The 18,544-nt window shown below is 35.4% G+C and overlaps 1 protein-coding gene across 7 annotated transcripts in view; it reads right to left on the reverse strand.

The window, feature by feature from the left end:
• MEF2C (myocyte enhancer factor 2C) overlaps positions 1-17,038 on the reverse strand; it is a 156,386-nt gene extending 139,348 nt beyond the window's left edge. For 2 of the 7 annotated variants that reach the window (XM_004613068.3, XM_004613067.2), the window contains exon 1: positions 16,432-17,026. The gene's annotated coding sequence lies outside the window, so the exon portion shown is untranslated. Of the gene's footprint in view, positions 1-16,431 lie in introns of all 7 variants that reach the window. The other 5 variants (XM_055132871.1, XM_055132883.1, XM_055132891.1 and 2 more) reach the window with 5 other exon arrangements.
• Between the last annotated feature and the right edge of the window lie 1,506 nt (positions 17,039-18,544).

Here is an 18,544-nt window from a genome sequence, read left to right on the forward strand (position 1 = left end):
CGAACCACAAAAATTCAAAAATAAATAAAGATATATTTAGAGTTGGAGAAATATTACAGGGATAGAGATGCTCGCTGACCTCAGTTCAATTCCCATAGCTGCAAAAGGTCCCCCGAGCAAGGTCAAGAGTGATCCCTGATTACAGAACCAGGAGTAATCCTTGAGCATTGCCAGGTGTAAGCTAATCCCCCATCCCCACCTCCCTAAAAAAGTTACACTGAAAATGCGCAATGTATTTTCAAAACAGTGATAAGAGATTGACAGGGAAAAGAAGATCTATTAATAGTCAGTAACATATATTTTTTGCTTTCAGGTTACAATAGGTATAACAATAGGTATATCATAGACTGAGAATTAATTCACTTCTCTTAAAACACATTAAATTATCATACAAACAACATATACATATATGTTATAACGGGGTTACTGAACACCTTTTCCAAAGATGCAACATAAAATTCAGTTTCTTTTTCTTTTTATGAGTCATTTTCTTTTTCTTCTCTAGCTGCTAGATAAAGTATATAGATTTGGGTTTAGTGAAGAATAGAAATTTACTATCTGGTTAAGGATTTGCCATGTCATTATAAACAAAGTGAATACATTTAGATGGATGCTTAATTTCTTTTACTTTGCCTCAACTTTTTCATCTGAAAAGCACTTATTTGTACTTATTTGAAGTCAGTAGTTTTTGAGGAATAGAGTAACTGTGGCTGAAAGTTCTTAAATCTTAGAACACTACCCCAATAAACTCTGAGAGAGTAAACTGATAAAATGTAAGCCATGATTATAATCTAAAAGTTATAATTAGCCATGATTATTATCTAAAAGTTATAATTAATTTCAAATTAATGGCACGAGATTTTTACACATATCATTAAAGTTATTAAACTTATTAGAGGTATCTTGAGAGGTGATGCTGGATTAAAGTGAAAGAATTCCTAAGTCATAGCTGAAAGTACCAATTGTATTTACAGAAGATCAGTCTTCCTTCCAACCACCAAGCCAACAAGATGTGAAAACCAACTGGTCAACATATGTCGATGCAGATGGGAGAAAGGATACAACTGTCTTTAAATTCTCCCAAGTAAGCCGAGTGGAGAGCCTTCTGGTCAGCGCAGTCCAAGCTATCATTACGCGTGCAGTAAGACTCTTTGATGGGTTTTTCAGGCTATGAATAATACATATTTTGGGGACAGCTCTACAAAAATGATCTGTTTTTGCTCCAAAAAGGTCTATGACTAAGCAAATGCAAAACAAGAATTACCTCCCAGTAGCACAGAGGAGCGATACTCCCCAAGGATGGAAAGTTAAGGCAATTGGTAAAAATTTTTAAGTATTTTTTGAGATGTAAAAGTTAGTTCATATCACAGTTTATATCACAGAGGGTCAGGGAAACTAAGTTTTAAAATTATTCCATAATTACAAAAAAAGAAATTATTTTCATAGGATATCACTGAATACATATATATATTTAAAAGCCTATCGTTTTAGAATATCTGGTATTTAAAAGTATTTATAGGGTTTTGCAAGTTCTGTGACTCTCACAAAAAGGAGTAAGCTTAACTCCCCCTGTGAACTTAGAATTGTATTTACACTTGGAGTGATAGAGGATTTTAAGGATTAGTCATCGGATTAGTCACTTAGGATAAGTATAAAATAAATTTACTGATGGAGTTTTGCCTTAAAGTCATGGGAACAGAAACAATTCTGTTTGTTCTCTCTTGTGCAACTTTTTGAAACTACCAGCTGCCGGTTAGCAAAGTGAGGTCTATCATTTAGTTACCTACATGGTAATTCTATCTCCAGGCCCACCAGTGATGGCTTTAAGTGAGAGAGTCCCATTGATTTCACTGAATTGTTGAGTGAGAGAATCCCAGTCAATATTCTTTTCACTTCAACTACCTATGGCTCTTGGTGTAATAGTTTTTTTTTTGGGGGGGGGTCATACTAATAGAGCTCAGGGTCCAGGAAAGTACCCAGAGGTTTTGGTAAAGGCACGTGATAAGTGTATGCTCGGCCTCTTGAGTTAGATCCTGGCCAGTGGTATAGATTTTTTTTTAGTTCAAGAAAAAGTAAGATAACAGGATTGAAAAAAATCAAAATTCTTGCATAAAAAGGTGACACAAGGGTCTGCCCTTTATGACCTATCATAAATATATGACCTATGTTCGCTTCGTATAAACACTACAAAAACAACATGACAGGTGTACACTGCCATATTTGAAACATAATGAATGAGGATTCATTTCTTCCCCTCTAGTTATTATGAAAGCTTACTTTACCAACCATGTAATGCAACTTGAGACAGAATTGAGCAATTAATTTTTATGACGTGTCAAGAGTCAATAAATTTTAAGTTAATTTCTTAACTACTATGTTAATACATTTCAAAAAGATCACTTAATTTATAGATGAAGTTGGGTAATCTTATGTTAGAATCTATCAATTTCACAATCAGAAAAATTTATGGTAGAATTTGTGGCTTACACTATATTTCATGAGAACTGGAGAGATGGGGGGTAAGGTGCTTGCTTTGCAAGCAGCTGACCTGGGTTGGATCCCCAGAACTCCATCCGGTTCTGCCTTTCCAGGGTGATCCCTGAGAGAAGAGCCAGGAGTGAGCCTTGAGCACTCTCAGATGTGGTGGCCCAAAAGACAAAACCAAAATGTGTTTCATAAATTTTCTTTTGTAGAAATCTTATACATAGTTTTAATATATATGTATATAATAAATCCTTAATTGAATTTTCTATGAAATAAGACAGTTTTTATTGAAACTTACTTAGAAAGATGTGAGGGGACAGTAAGGGAGAAGTGTGTGTTCACGAGAGAACACAGGTTTCTTCAGAGTGAAATAGATAATCAAAGAAACTTATAGACAAGCAAGACACATTCAAGAGAGAACATGGCTTGAGAGCCAGCCTAAATTCTTAATTTGTAAGTGATAATATATGAATATAGTTTCACAATTAGAATGAATAATACTAATTTCTCACTCATGTGACACAAATTATGTTAAAATGTGCACATTTCCTGTGTTATGAGTTTCTCTTCGCATAAATCCTTTTTGAAAATTTTTAAATTAGCACTTACATACATTTAAACACCTTTTGGAAGATGTTTAAATAAAATTAAGTATACATAAAATGTAAACAGGTCAATTATCCATTTACATAACATATTTATGTGATATATATGTTTACATGATATATGTACCAAAAGTATATGTGGTCTTTACCAACTAACGATACATTGTAAAATTTTAAATCTCTAATTCTGCTAATTATATGCATTAAGTTCACCATTTCAGAAACATAGGGCACCACTGAAGGTGTTAAGATTTATATAGAATCATGTAACTATTTTCTATGAAGATAACCACAAAAATCCTGAATTTTTATTAAGAATAGTGGCTAGGAAATTAACAGGGTAAATTTAAGAAACAGGTAAATTCAGGCCTTTTCTTTTTAACTACACTTTTAAAACACAAACACCTACAAGTAAAATGGTATCATTTTGAGAAAGTATGATTTATTAACTGTCTTTGCAGGAATAGATTGTGTTTGATAGTTTAAACACTTTTGGCTTAACATTCTGATAGTAAAAACCCAAGGAACCAATATTATCTAGTACTTCAAATAAACTATTTTAACTTTAGCCTAAACAGTATATCACATTGTATCATAGTCTTATTTTGAATAGAAGAGGTTTGACTCTATCACATGACAGATACTTATTAACGATATAGTTGATCACCTAACCCCAAAACACATATATGTGTGTGTATACATATGTATACACACACACACACATATATATATATATATATATACATACTTGGTTTACCTGAAACATTCTTGTAAAAAAAACTACTCTTAAATTTAAGTACAATCAATATATTTTGTTCTTCTTAAAATGCTTGTGAACTTTCAGGAAAGAAAAGTATTTTGTCAAAAACATGTTTGGAAGAAACCTTTGGCCTATCAATATTATAAAACTTTCTTAGAAATCTCTTTAGCGCTGAGTACAATAAAACTAGGGCAATGCATATATTCTCAGTTACTCTTAAAAAAAACCTGTAAAAGTGACTATAGTGGCATGTTCTGACACATTCTTTTCATAAACCGAACCCTGTTAGTGACAGCAGAACAGATTGTGTGCATCTGCTGGGAATGAGCCAGATGACAGTGGAAAAATGCACATGGATACCTTGGCACAGCAAATAAAAATGGAGAAAAAAAGACCTGGAAGAGAAAGTGCTCAACTTTAATTGAAACATTCTTTCCAACATGATGAACTTTATCCAACCACCTCTGAAGCCTGTCAATTTTACATCTAAGAATGCTTTAAAAGAGTCTTTTGAAATTTTGAGCTGCTTTGTCTACTTTTAACATCAAATATTGACTTCGGTATTGGATTATTTCTTCAAATTATGGCAAATGTAATAGGCAATAAGTTAGATAAAGAAGCCAAATCTCCCCACCACTGTATGGTAAAAGAATGCTTAACTTTCAAAAACCCTTGAGGTTCAGGTCCAATTTTAAATATCTGGGTTAAGTGTTGAATTGTGCAGATACTATATTGCCAAGTGCTAAAGAAGCTATAATCAAATATTCTGCAAATGTGACTATTGTCAATTGTGCTTGCGCTCAATAGTGCTACAATATTTTATTTTATGCTGATCAACCATAGCATTGTTTAAACAGTTGCCTCAATAGCAGTAAGAAGTCCATACATAAAAGCAAGTGTGCTTCTATAAATCCTATCAGGAAGTTCTCTTGGATTCTGTGATTACAATGAAAATTTATTCTATACAGTATACAATGCAAATTTTAAACTGGAGATGAAGTTGTTTAATAGATTAGTAGTCTGACTGAAGCAGCTGCAGTCAAAAAAAATCTGGTGATTAACAGCCATTTTCCAGTAATCATAACCCTGGAAAGGGCTAGTAAGCAGGGGGAGGGGGTGCAGATGGGAATAATTCTCTAAGCCCATGTGCCTTAGAGGGCTCCATCATCTTCACGCAGACTTATTATTATTATTATTATTTTTAAATTAAAGCTTTTAGAGGCATCCTTGATTGCAGTGTTGGGAGCTGTCCATGCTGTTTTACCATAGGGAAGTCCACTCTGCAAGTATTCCTTGCACTGAGCACTCTTTAGTCAGGCATTAAAACAGGCTAGAAAAGAAAGCTGAAGTGCAAGGTGCACACTAGAGGGGCATTATTCAAGAGAGTGAGAATAATTTCAGGTGGATGGAGCCCCACAGGCTGTCTAAATAGAACAGGTCTCTCTCATCAACTTTACCTGCCACCCAAAATATAAATTTCCCTGTGAAATTAAGCTATAAAAGCTGAACCGTAAAGTGGTAAACAGACTCTAATACCAGAAATATTCCAATTTTCATTCACATCTTACTTAAATTCATTATCTGTGCTATCAAAAGGTGCAATCAACAGGCATAACTGAGCATTTTCTATATTACTTTATCTTTATTCTCAGGAGAAGAGACATGCCCAAATTAATACGTTAACTCACCCATCACCTCAAAGTTGATAAACAATAATTGAAACAATCCCTGAAACCTATAAAGAAAAAGGATGACTGCCATTTCATTAATTTTAACATTTCAAATAAAAAGTGCATTTTACTTTTGTGACTAAATGTGACTCATTACTTTAGTCAAAAATATCTATAATAACAATTAGATATAAGAATGATTATAAAGGAATGTAAAGTTAAGTAAGGTGACACTCATTTTTCATGAACTAATTCTATTTCAACATGCAATCAAAATTGCACTGTGATAAGAGAAATTTTAAAAATACTGATGTAATTTCAAAAGTAAAAAGTATCAATGCTAAGGAAAAAATCTGAGAATTATTGTTGAGGAATTTTCATCATTGTAATCATCCCCAAAAGTCTGTATCTCAAGCACTTCCTACAAATGGATGGTTTAGTAAAAATAAGTATCTATTTGGCAATCAGAACTCTTAATAAATGACTTTTGAAACTCATGGTTGAAATAATTTTGTCTCTTTGTTTCCATTTCTAAAACTAATATATCTTTTAATAACATCATATCTGTGAAAGGTTTTGATTTTCTTAAAGAAAGATTATATTTCATACTTAGAAATCATTAGCCTTGACCTCACATAGCATCAGATGGAATGAGAAACTTGCTCGGAGAATGACCCAATTTTAATGCTGTGAAAGTATTACTGGTAAAATTCAAAATAATTATCCCAGCAAGCATTTTAAATGATCATTACTGGTAGGAAGATAAAACTGCTAAAAGTATAGCATTCTGTATAATTTCTTAATTCCTGATCACTTACATTGAATCTTATATATATATTATCTATCTGGTTTAATAATTACAACACATCTCAGAGATAGGTGGTGTTACTAGCCCCATTTTACAGATATTGAAACTGAGGTTTTCCATCAGTTAAATCACCGATAAATGAAAGGCTGGATTCTGATTCTAGTTTATTATTAAACAATTAACTGTCTAAGGCACATGAACTTGTCTAACAGCACATACACGAAGAATTAGAAAAATGATCTTAAGTATGGCAATGGAATCTCAATTTATGTCTATTCATCAAAAATTTATTTTTTTCTCGCATTCCTCTTCATTCTCTCCTGATTATTTTTTTCACTCTCTCTGCTCTTCCATGCCTATCACCCTCACACCATCACCACACACACAGCCCTTGGAGCTTTGGGCCAGTATCTCACAGAATATCATAAAAATCTTAAGTTTGTGTTTTTAATTAGTAACTATTACGAGTCTATACATTTTTGTCATGAATGTACTTTTACCAACTCTAAAGCTATTAGTGGTTCCTACAAAGACAGGATCCGGAGTTTTCTCTGTTTCAAGATCAGAGTCTCGAGCTCTTTTGTAAAATGACATTGGGTTATGAAAGCAGCACACCAATCTCCAAATGTCAGGAGATAAGTTAACATCTGAGACAATCTATGACATCACATGTGCATTCAAGTTAAAAATGCACTTATTTTCACAATGCCAAATATTTTGAAGCAATAAGAGAACACAGGAGAAAAATCCAAGAATATAAAAAAATGAGGGGAAAATCTTGAAGTAAAAGAATTCATTAAATTTTGAAGCAATAAACAAGGGAGAAGGTGGGGCTGGGCGGGTGGTACGGATCATGGAGAACTCACTGTAACTCAAGAAAGATCAAGCAGTCCTAGAAGGGTCCTGCCATTTCATTTCAACCTGGGGAACACAGGGAAATAAGACATGGAACTGAGAATCTTTCTGGTCCTCAGCTAATCTATTAATGTCATCGTGGAAAGTGACTCTTTCAGTTGCGTAAAAGAAAAACTGAAGCATTTTAGATAACTGTAGTCAGTCTCTAACTCAAAGGAGTCTTTTGATAAAGGTTTACTAGTTTTTGTGTAATAAGAAAAAATTATCCTGATTGAATTAGATCTCGATTTATACCATTTTCAAATCTTAACTATTACAGAAGAAAGGAAGAAAGATCTACTATATCTACAGATCATAAAACCTTTAAAGACCACCCCAGCAACTTAAGAACACTCTTCAAGTATGAATAAAAATTAGTTGCCTTAAAAATGTATTTGTTTTGATTGACAGCCTAAAATAATTTTAATTCTCAGCCCATGAAATCACCACTACAGGACTATTTTAATCAGTAATAGTTTTATAACATTTAGATATCAATTTCTGTATCAATTTATTTTCTATTAAAAAATTCATCCACTATAATACTAAAGAACTGAAAACTCAGATGATGTCTAACATGTTTATCAAGGGCTGATGATACTAATTATCGTATGGACCAGGGGTATTCCGGAAAGATGAAGCAGCTGTACCATATTGTAAATAAGTGCAGTTTCAATTAAATTTGGCTTTTTTGATATAATGTTTAAATTGTAAGAAGTCAACATAAAAAATGTACTGACTCCAATATATACTAATATATGGAATAAAATCAAGTTTAACATTTGTCCCCTTGCTAATGGGCCTTGAAACTGTGCCAGACATGGGGGCGGGGGGGGGGCTTGTTCATAACACCTATGGTAAGAATAAGCCATTGTAACTATACTCTCAAGAGCTACTTTTTACATTCTCAATGTGTTGTGTTTTCTTGACACTTCATTAGGAAACAATGGTACCCACAGAAAAAATAATTGCTGGGTATTTTATACATAATTAAAACTATATTTCTTACTTATATTCTCCTAAAGAGAAATAAAACTACACTGAACAGTTGGTCTGATTTGCTAAATTTTATAGAGACAATAATCGGGTTAGTGGGTTAACGGCTAAATAACATGTATACACTGTTTTTATAGAGCCAAATCAATAATTTAGTTTAAAAATAAGGTTGAATATTTATTATGTACTAACACTTTCTACTTAGGACTTCCACTTCTGCTTTGCAGAAATGCATTGCTATAAGAAAGCCAGTTTTAGAATGGTGTGATGACAATAATTTGACTACACCTTACACAAATAAGAATTCTGCTATTGATTATAGGAGCATGGTACCTAAAATTATATTTGAACCGGTTTTAAAAGCTTGTATTGGTAACCGCTGAAAACGTAACTGGTAAGTAAAGATCATCTGAAACAGTTTTTAAACTTTATTGTATAAGATATTTGAGACTATAGATACAGATACAAAGAATATTGTGTAAATCCTTGGTTGATTTATTTTGCCTCGCAATAAGCACACTACTTACTTTGCAAATGAAGAGCATAAACTAAACCTGAAAACTAAAGTCACATTTTCTTTTTTGTACTCTTGTATTTTGACCTAGTCATCATTAAAAATGTGTTTATCAATAAAAAAATTACTGTAGAGTCACAAATTGTGGTGGAACATTGCTATTTCCCTGAGATAAGTACAAAAACACTCAATGTTAATTTGCAACACAAAATTACCTAACATCTGACCTATAATGTACATTGAATTCATTGAAAAGAAACCATTCTATTTTTTTGCCTCTGCAAAACAAAAAAATACAGAGATTTGATTGGATCTGCCTGTGCAGGAGGAGGGTAGGGGTAGGTACGAGGCCTCATTTTCTATCTTCTACCTATTGTTTTATGCATTTTAAACTGCTTTTGTAGGGGTTAGGAAACACACTGAATCCACTTAGCTGTTAATGTCTCAGTGATTTAAGAGGCAAAATTTTCAAGTTACAGAAGGGAAACATTATGTTTTTCCTTTCCCAAAGCAACTGCTCAGGAAGAAGGCCCTTGCTCCTTAGCCTATGCCAGGGGAAAAAAAGGACATTACTGGGGGCTGAAATCACTCGGAGACAGAAGAGGGGAAGTTTATGATGTGGCACCGTGCACTGTACCTGGTCTGGAGCCAGGAAGTTCTCATTTTGTAGCTTAGCTGCCCTGCACATTCAGAAAGAAAAATACACCAGCATTCTACCTCAGAAGCTGAGGATATTACAAAGAATTAAAAGAGTTTATTTTCCTATCTTTATTCTGTGTAATTACTGTTTTAAAAAAGAAAGAGCCGAAACTATAGGCACTGGAGTTTTTCTTTTTAATTTTATCCTTCCCTTTTTACACTCTTCAAACTACCTTTCCACAAAGTTATTTGAGTTAAATGGTACCTTTACCATTCACCTACATGAGGGATATAACTTAAAATGTCAGCTCCGACACATCTTTCTGTTCAGGTATAAGGAACACAGCAAAAAATTTAAAAGATAGGACCACTAAATTCTTAAAATATGTGTGTATGTGTGTGTGTGTGTGTGTGTGTGTGTGTGTGCATGTGCGTTCATTCATTAAAGAGTTTTGGATTGCAATTAGGTGGTGGGTCCTATAAAGGCTTCCTTGTTGACCATGATTTCTAAAAATAAAATGCTCCAGTGAATATTTCTGCTAAATAATCACATCTTCAAAATTACTTTAAAGAAATCCCAATCCCTCATGTTACATTAAGCAATAATACTTGCTTTCCATAATAAACCTTGGTGGTACACCTTATGCATGGTCAACAATTAATTAAATGGCTTTAATAAAGCCATGTTTACTCTCTTATGTAGTAGACGAATTTCCTGGTCTGTCTCCACTTATTTACATTAGTGAATCTATTTTTTAATTTTGCAAATAAACAAGCATATCTATGTCAAAGCTGCTTATCTTCGGGTTCGGGAAAAGATACATTTTCATGCTATCATTCTAACTTGATGAAAGAAAGAATTACAGACATGAAGTGAGGAGAAAGAGGAAGGGCAATTAGCTGTTTAAAAAAACACCTTGCCCTCTAACTTAAAAAAGTGCATCTCCCACTGTCTGGGTCAATATGCTATATATCCATAGTTTCAAAGAACATTTTTTATGAATTCTTCACGTGCATGTTATAATTGCCACCAAGACAGAGGAAAACCAGACCATGCCCAGGATGATGCTATCTGGAAAAAAGCAGGTTTTCATGGGAACTGTTTCTTAGATCAGTTTTTCCAAACCCTAAAAACAAGTTTAAGCTATTTTATTTAAATCATTACTTGCAGATTTGCACTGTCATTCTACATGAATTGCAACCACTTGCAGGATGAACAACATTGCTCCATTCATTTCAAATTTACAACATTAAGAATTAATAAAGTCTCTATAACATCTGCATTATTAAAGAGTAATGATTCCTGTAGAAATCTGCCCGTAATAGGTTGACTGTTTTTATGGCTTGTAATGTCACCAATTTCCTTTATAATGCAATCAAAAAATGGTTTTCATGTGAATTTTGAACTTTGTTTATACTGACAGTATTTTAAAATCAAATATAAAAATTTAACTTTGGGAAAAGAATGACAATGTACAACAAATGTATTATGGTGATGACAAAAAATACTACTCATATAATCACCTAAAACCCCAAAATACACTTCTGTAAGAAATATAACTACCATACTGAATAGGTATATGGACATTTAAAAATATAGTTAAAGCTAAAAATAACAAAGAAATGGAAGCTAATGCCATATCATATAATTTTAAGCTTATATTCTACAATGTTGTATTTTGTGATAGAATTTTGTTATACACAAATGGAAATAACTAAATAAGAATACCGATGCTATCTACTAAACAGTAAAGAGCCTTTTATTTCTTTATGCCCCAGTATGTCTGTAAAATAAGGTTGTTATTGTTGAATTCTTATTTCAACACGACCAAAATTAATTCTAGCTCACTTTGTGAGAGTAAAATTTTATTAAATATACAAAACTTTCAAAAACTCTTTCAGCATTTAGTGTGAGAAAGGTTATCAATAAGAAGTACTTAAAAAAAAACCCACCGAGTTTCCCTTGCTCACTAACTACAGAAGACCATTAGAAATTCTGCTTTTTTTTCTCATGCTGTTATTCACTTACACACTGCATATTTGCTTCAATTCTCCAAGGGAAGAAATGTGGCTCTTGTGGGAAAGGTCCACCCCTTTCTACATGTTTGCTTCCTTGAACCGAGAACACACCCCCTTACATTCTTTGAAATGGATCCAACATGCAAAGAATTGTAATAGCATAGTATTGACCAAACTTGAAAATCTTAAAAGAAAATCAAATAGTTAAAGGGCTATGTTTGGAATAAAGAGGACTAAAGGACACGTTTATAAGTAATACAGACTAACTATATTCAGTCTAGGGTCTGCATTTGAATACACCTGTTCTGGGCTGGAGAAGTGGCTTATAAATGTCCTATGCTCAGACATGTTGTAAGAACTCAGGCAAAGTTTCATATATGCTCTATTTTTTTGCGCATCGTTTGAACTTGAGACTCCATCTATAAACATCTAAAGAAAAACTATTCAGAAACTAAGTATCCACCCTTGTAAATAGAATCAAAAAGCTTTTTGAAAACACAAAGATGCAAGAATATTGACAATCTTCACTCTACACCCTAAAGAGATAAGTTACACCAAAGTTGATATCCACTAACTGCTACCTCATTAAGACTATCTGTCTGGCATGAAAACTTATGTTCTAACAAGTCTTCCTTCTATTATGGAATATCATATATTCCCAAGACAGGAATTGAGGTATTCTATATGTGCAGGATTTTATGCATGGATCTTTACTTTTATCTCCTTAAATACCTTTATTTCATTCCAATTTTATAATAAGTATGGAAAGGTAAAGGCACATTTGTCAAAATTTTCTTTTAAGACAGTTTAGTATTTAAATGGAATAGTTAGTACCACTGGTATGTTCATCAGGCATTCACTGATAAACTCGGCTCTTTAATTTCCAGGCCTGCAAAATGGAAACTTTGCTATTCTGCCTATGTCTTTCACTTGGCATAGGAGTGACTAATTAACAGTGAATATATAAACTGGAACTGAAGGTAATACAACTTATTAAAACTTGTAAGATATTGTTATGATCAAAGAAAACCTGGAAGTATGTGCCATAAATCCACTCAGATGAAACATCTCATTCACTAGAATTTCATACCTTATAATCATGCACAGAAAATTAAATACATAAATATTAATTTTATGTATCAATAGAAGAAGTAGGCAATGAAAATACAATGTTTACATTTATGAGTGACTCATTAGTGTTTTATTGTGTGAAACACTAGGAGGCATCAGTTGGGTAGAAAAGAACCTCAATTTTTAAAGAAGCAAGAAATTATTGCAAAGTTGGATATGTAAGAAGTTGGGGTTTTCAAAATGTTATTAGATAAACCAAAAGCTTAATTCTCTTTAATAAATGCTCAAAACAGTGTATTTTGCTCTAAAGAATGATCTCCATATAACATACATGAAATATATTTATCTATATAAAATCATCCGACCAATACTGATCTACCAAAATCTACTTCAAATAAAGGTAATATATGAGTCCATCATTACATTTATGTATTTTATGGGGAATATTTTTGGTGAGAGAATAACATAATGGCTCTTGACTACTTTGCATTTTCTGCTCAGTTACTTATACCAGACATATATATATTATTTCTGCATATTGTTTTGTCCTCTCTTAACACCTCTGAAAACACCTAATGGTATTTATTGAGCTTGATCTTAATTGCTTCTCATAAGAATCCAGAAGTTCTGTGACAGAACTTAAAATGCAGGCAATGAAGACATTTACAAAAAAAAAAAAGGCATTTTCTCTTACTTCACTATTGAAAGCCTGTCATTCGAAAACTTGAGATTTCCCTTTTGAATGGCTCTTCATAAAGATGAAGCAACAGGGTTGCGGTACACTTCTCTGACAGTCATTTGTAATTGGAGTATCTTGTCATTCCCAACAATCAGCTTTTATCTCTGACCTATCAAAATAACACGTGAACTGCGTAATTCGCCTTTTGTAAGGTGCAGTGACAATGTTGTCGCTTCTAGTCTTATGAATCACTTCTGCAAACTGGTTTGATTTCCTAAAAATGACAGAGCTCAGTGAACACTCAGGCTTTTCAGTGCACAAGGCAGACCAAGCGCCCACCAGACTAAAGTGCAGTGCTGCGGACGGAGCCCCTAATCACCTCCCCTTCCACATGGAGCACACGGAATGAACATCAGTGATTCAATCTTTCCTTTGTGTCCAGGATATCACAACATTCATAAAAAGAGCATGTACATTCTTATATGCTTTAGGCATTGACTTGTGTGATATTTTCCCAGAGAATGTGCTTGTAGAAAAAAAAACGGAACTTTTTCAATGATCTCTATAAAGTCCACTCTGTGACCTTTAATTGCATAGGAAATTCTACCATGTTTGAATCATACCCCTGATTCTCTGTTGAAGAACTATTTTGTTGTTGCTGGAATGCAAGCCTACATTTCCCCATTTTTGTCACTTTCCGAGATTTCAAAGACTCAAAATATACCGCATGAAGAGTTGGGAAATAAAACCACAAACTATAGTATAATAAACAGAAGAAAGTTTTCAAATAAAATATTAATGTGCTGGAGAGTTATCCAAATCAGGTTTTCAAAAGAAAAAATTTAAATATAATTAATTACTTATTAGAAAGATATGAGTACAATGTTATTCAGTTTATGGATTCGGTCAAATGATGACCAAGGAAGAAATTTATAGAAATCTGAAAAACATAAAACATGACGGTTCATTAGGATTCAATTTTGGAACATCAAATACTGTTTTTCGCTAGTGAAATGACCCATTTCCCCCACATTTTGAAAACTGATATATTTACAAAGAAGAAAAGAGGCAAAATACACTAAGTCCGTGTTGATTCAATTTCATGTATTTAACATTTTTGGGCTTCTACTATGAAAAGTTAATGTAGAGAATGATATACTTTTAAAGTATGAACATCTCAGGAAAGGTAGAAGATTTACTTTATATGATAAATGACATTTGTTATAAAACTTAGGAAATAAATTGCTATTTCATAACATTTTTATCTTTAATATTGTCTTTCAACATATTCCATTTATGTATACAGTATTCATAATGTAAATAGTGTAATTAATGAACCAACTGAAAACTGTCCTTGGTAAGAAGTATGGAAAATATGCCACATATACTCTAAAGCTATAGGAATGACACTGGGAAGAAACAGATTTTTATAAAGTTTAGTAAAACTTCAACAGATTAAACTGCCAACTATAGTCTCTTTTACTTGACTGAAGGGGGAAGGTCCATATTTTAAACAAACACTGAGTTTGAACTATTTTGATGAAACCCTTAGAATTAAGGTATGAGTTGGATATAAAGCCAAATGCACTCTCCTATAACTAGAATGAGAGATTTCAGAAATGCTTTTTCTTCTAGAGATAGGATATTAGACAGGTACATCTTATTTTTAACCTAACAAGTTCAGAGTCCACTTGCTTTAGAACCACTTCTTTTAATTTAATATATAAGTTCATGTGTACACTAGAAGGCAGTGATATGGCTTCTGAACTGCACTATATTTAGCTGAAACCGATGGAGAAACAACACAAAACTGTCAGGTCAGTGCCATACTGGTAAATGATGAGCACTTTTCGGATGCTAGCCTATACTGATATTATTTAAAAATTTAAAATAAATGTAATAATTTTAAGTTGAAGATTTTAATCCATTTAAAGTTGAAAATTACTCTTCAATACAGAGGTTAAATGGGGTTCACAGGTGGTCACATTTCCATGTCCTACCAAGTCTCTAGGGATTGGAGTTATTATACTCTACATAAACATCTTCACTCTATAACCACAATTCCATTGCAAGGTGCCAGTGAAAAAGAGACTGGTCACTTTTTTTGACTGGTATAATGAGGTGGCTGGAGTTCCTTTTATAGCACTTAGAAAATATATGCAGACACTATTTCACAAGACAGTTACTATTAGAGTTAGTATCAGATTTACAATAGTAAAACCACTTTGTGTCAAAGCAATTCTCTACTGAGAACCGGTTAAAGAACTGGCAGAGAGCCTGATTCTACTTATACTGTCAGCATTTACATATAAAGGTATTTTATACAAAAAGACATTACTAAATATAAAGTAAAATGGCTTTCCTCCCAAATGCTACCCACTGGACCTAGAATAGTCAAAAATGTTTCAGATGTAAAATTTCCTTTAGTAGTCACATTCTGGAAAGTAGAGCATTAGTATTAAATTTAAGAACTTGCATAATATATAATAAAGCAATAAATACTAAATCATGTTTTTGATATAATTAATTCCTTTGTGACAAACTTTATCAAGTTTGGTAACTTTCATCCAAAGTCCAAACAGAGGCAATTTAGGGGACTTAATCCTGTTTTTGAAAGGCTATGTATTTGACTTGACCTAAACAGCGCTACATCCTAAGCTGAAAGCCCAATAGGATCTGTGAAAGGTATAAGCTAATTGGCCAGAATATTACTTTATAGTATTTTTTTTTGGTCCAAGTCAATTAAGAAGCTCTCTATCAAGCCATCACTTTGGGGAAGGAAGGAGATGCACAAAGGTATACATATCCAGCCAGCCAGCCATGCTTTAGCTCAAACTAATCTCAAGAATTGGTGGTTCAGAAGCATAATCCAAAGCAAATCGGTGTCTTTGGGGGCACTCATAAGAGCATCTATCCACAGTAAACTGCTAAATCTTATGGCATGTGCTTCAAGGTCACGGAACATTCTGTGAAATATTAGAATTCACCAGGCTCCACAGGATCCACCATATCAAACATGCTAATGACGTGAACTAACTTCATGAAACTTTAAACACATTGGCGTGACAAGAACGAGTCAGGAGCGATCTCAGTAGCTGATGGCAAACGGATAGGACTATCTAAAAAGTTACTTTTATCAACAAGCCAGGAAATCTAACGAAAAGACGGCACAACAAGGCTGAAACTTCAGCTTTCCAAAAGGCAAGGGGTGCCATGGAATATCTTGGTGCAGATTTTCAGAGACAATACCCAGGCTAGTGCTATTTCTTGGAAAAATGTCAGAGGTACTTACATGAAGGAAGACCAGATCAGATTAGTCCTTGGGAAATTTTCCTTTCTTAAGGGAGAGAGAGAAAGAAAAAAAAAATAACAAGATCTTTACTTCGTCCAGCCTGGAAGTGCTTCTCCACCTATTTCAAACATGCAGCCGCGGCGACCCACACAGAACCTTCAAAGTCAATCCAATAGCAGCCCGAAGATGTCTGGGTGTACGCGTGTGCTCAAGTGTCTGTGACTGCGAGCAGAGCGAGCAGAGAGCTGGAGACGATGTGTGTGTGCGCGAGAGCGCGCTGGGGGAGCGCGCGCGGGGCCGCGCATTCGCGCGCGCCGAGACCGCTCGGAGGAGGAGGAGGCGGAGGAGGCGGATGAGGAGGAGGAGGAGGAGGTGGTGGAGAGGAGGAGGAGGAGGTGGAAGAGGTGGAGGAGGAGGAGGAGGTGGTGGTGGTGGAGGAGGAGGTGGAGGAGGAGAAAGTGGCTCTCAGCGGCCGGCCGGATTAAAAGTAACCAGACTCGTCCAGAAAACTGCGTCCAGGAAGGAAGTGACAGAAGACGAATAGGAAAGAGAGAGCCGCTCACAGCCTTTGAAACCTCGCGTAAAAAGGCGGGGGGCGGGGGGCGTGGTGGAAGGATATTGGGAGGGGAGGCGGGGGTGGCTGGGAGAAGGGGGCGCACAGGCTGGGGGTTCCAAGCACGTCCGATGAAGTGCCTCTTGCCTTCTTATTTTCCCTTTATTTGATTTTTGTCCTTGCCTTGGCTCCGCTCTGCCTGTTCCTCCTCGTCTCTCCAGCACAATCCCGAACCGTTGACTCTTCCTTGCGAGCTGGAGAAATCATCAGTTTCACTCTTGCAAAAGGGGGGCGGGACTAGAGCTCGAAGCATTTTAATAAAACAAACATCCAGCAGTTCCCTCCTCACCCCTCCAGTCGCAACTAGATTGATAAATTACTCCAGCACACTACTTTAATTATGTATATGGTATGCAGAATAAATCACTGAACATCAGTACCTCAATCAAGCACTTTTAAATGATAATTGCATCTTGGTGAATCAATCTTTCCATTCCTGACATTTTGCTAATTTTAGTTTTACGGTGGGGTAATGGCACATGCCACACGCAAACCTAATGACAATTCTTTATTGCACGAAAAGAAGACAACACGGCGAGCGGCGGCTCCCCGCTCCCTCTGGGCGCCGCGGCCGAGGACGCTCGGAGAACTGAGTCGCGGCTGCCGCGCTCACTCCCCGGGGATGCTGCGAGCCAGCCAGCAGGAAAGTCCTTCTAAAGTCGGAATCTTCCCTCTGACCAATCGGAGCGCGACCCTAAGAGTTGTGCTTGTGACTTTTCCCCCGTTTGAGCGCGCGTTAACCATTTCGTTCTTCCAGCGGTCGCAGCGCGCATCCGTTATTCACGCGGAAAAACCACGGTGCAGGATGTCTGCGGCGTTGGATTCCAGCGCGCTTTCCCGCACGCCTGGGCTGCGCGGCTCCCGGCCCCGCGAGGCTACAGGGTTGGGGAAAGAAAGCCGAAAGGCTTGTCCTGCTGTTAGCCCTGAACAGATCATTAAAGAATTTCCAGCGTTTGGGATCTCGACTTTGTCGTGGGGCCGTGAACTTTCTAATCAGTTTAGAGATATTTGCCGAGGCGGTGGCTTCCTCGGAGGCTTCCCCCTCCCTCCTCCCACTCTATCTCTTCCACACCTTGCTGGATTTTATCCAGGGTATTAGCTCGTAAACTAAACCAACTTCCCAAATGCATTCCCTATCCAATCTCTCAGGACTTCACTTATCCTGAAGAGTTTCAGCTGCACAGGAAGCAGAAATGGAGACAGATAAGGAAGATACTTATGTTAAGGCTTAAAGCAGAGTAAACATTTTAACTTACCCCCATCCCCCCCCCAAGAATAAAGGTTCATATTCAAGATTTAGGAAAGATTACTAGGGTTTGGGCACCTCCCCTCCCTGGGCAATTCTACCACGCTCAATAAAGACCACACAAAATATACCAACTAGTACACACACCAGGAAAAAAAAAACACACAATGGAATGGCATGCCAGTGGGATTACAAATTATATACAAAATGTTAAAACTAAACAGAAAGAAGTGAATATTGTAAAAGGAAGAAAG

This window comes from Sorex araneus, chromosome 1 (assembly GCF_027595985.1).
Source record: "Sorex araneus isolate mSorAra2 chromosome 1, mSorAra2.pri, whole genome shotgun sequence".
In the NCBI taxonomy this organism is placed as follows: domain Eukaryota; kingdom Metazoa; phylum Chordata; class Mammalia; order Eulipotyphla; family Soricidae; genus Sorex; species Sorex araneus.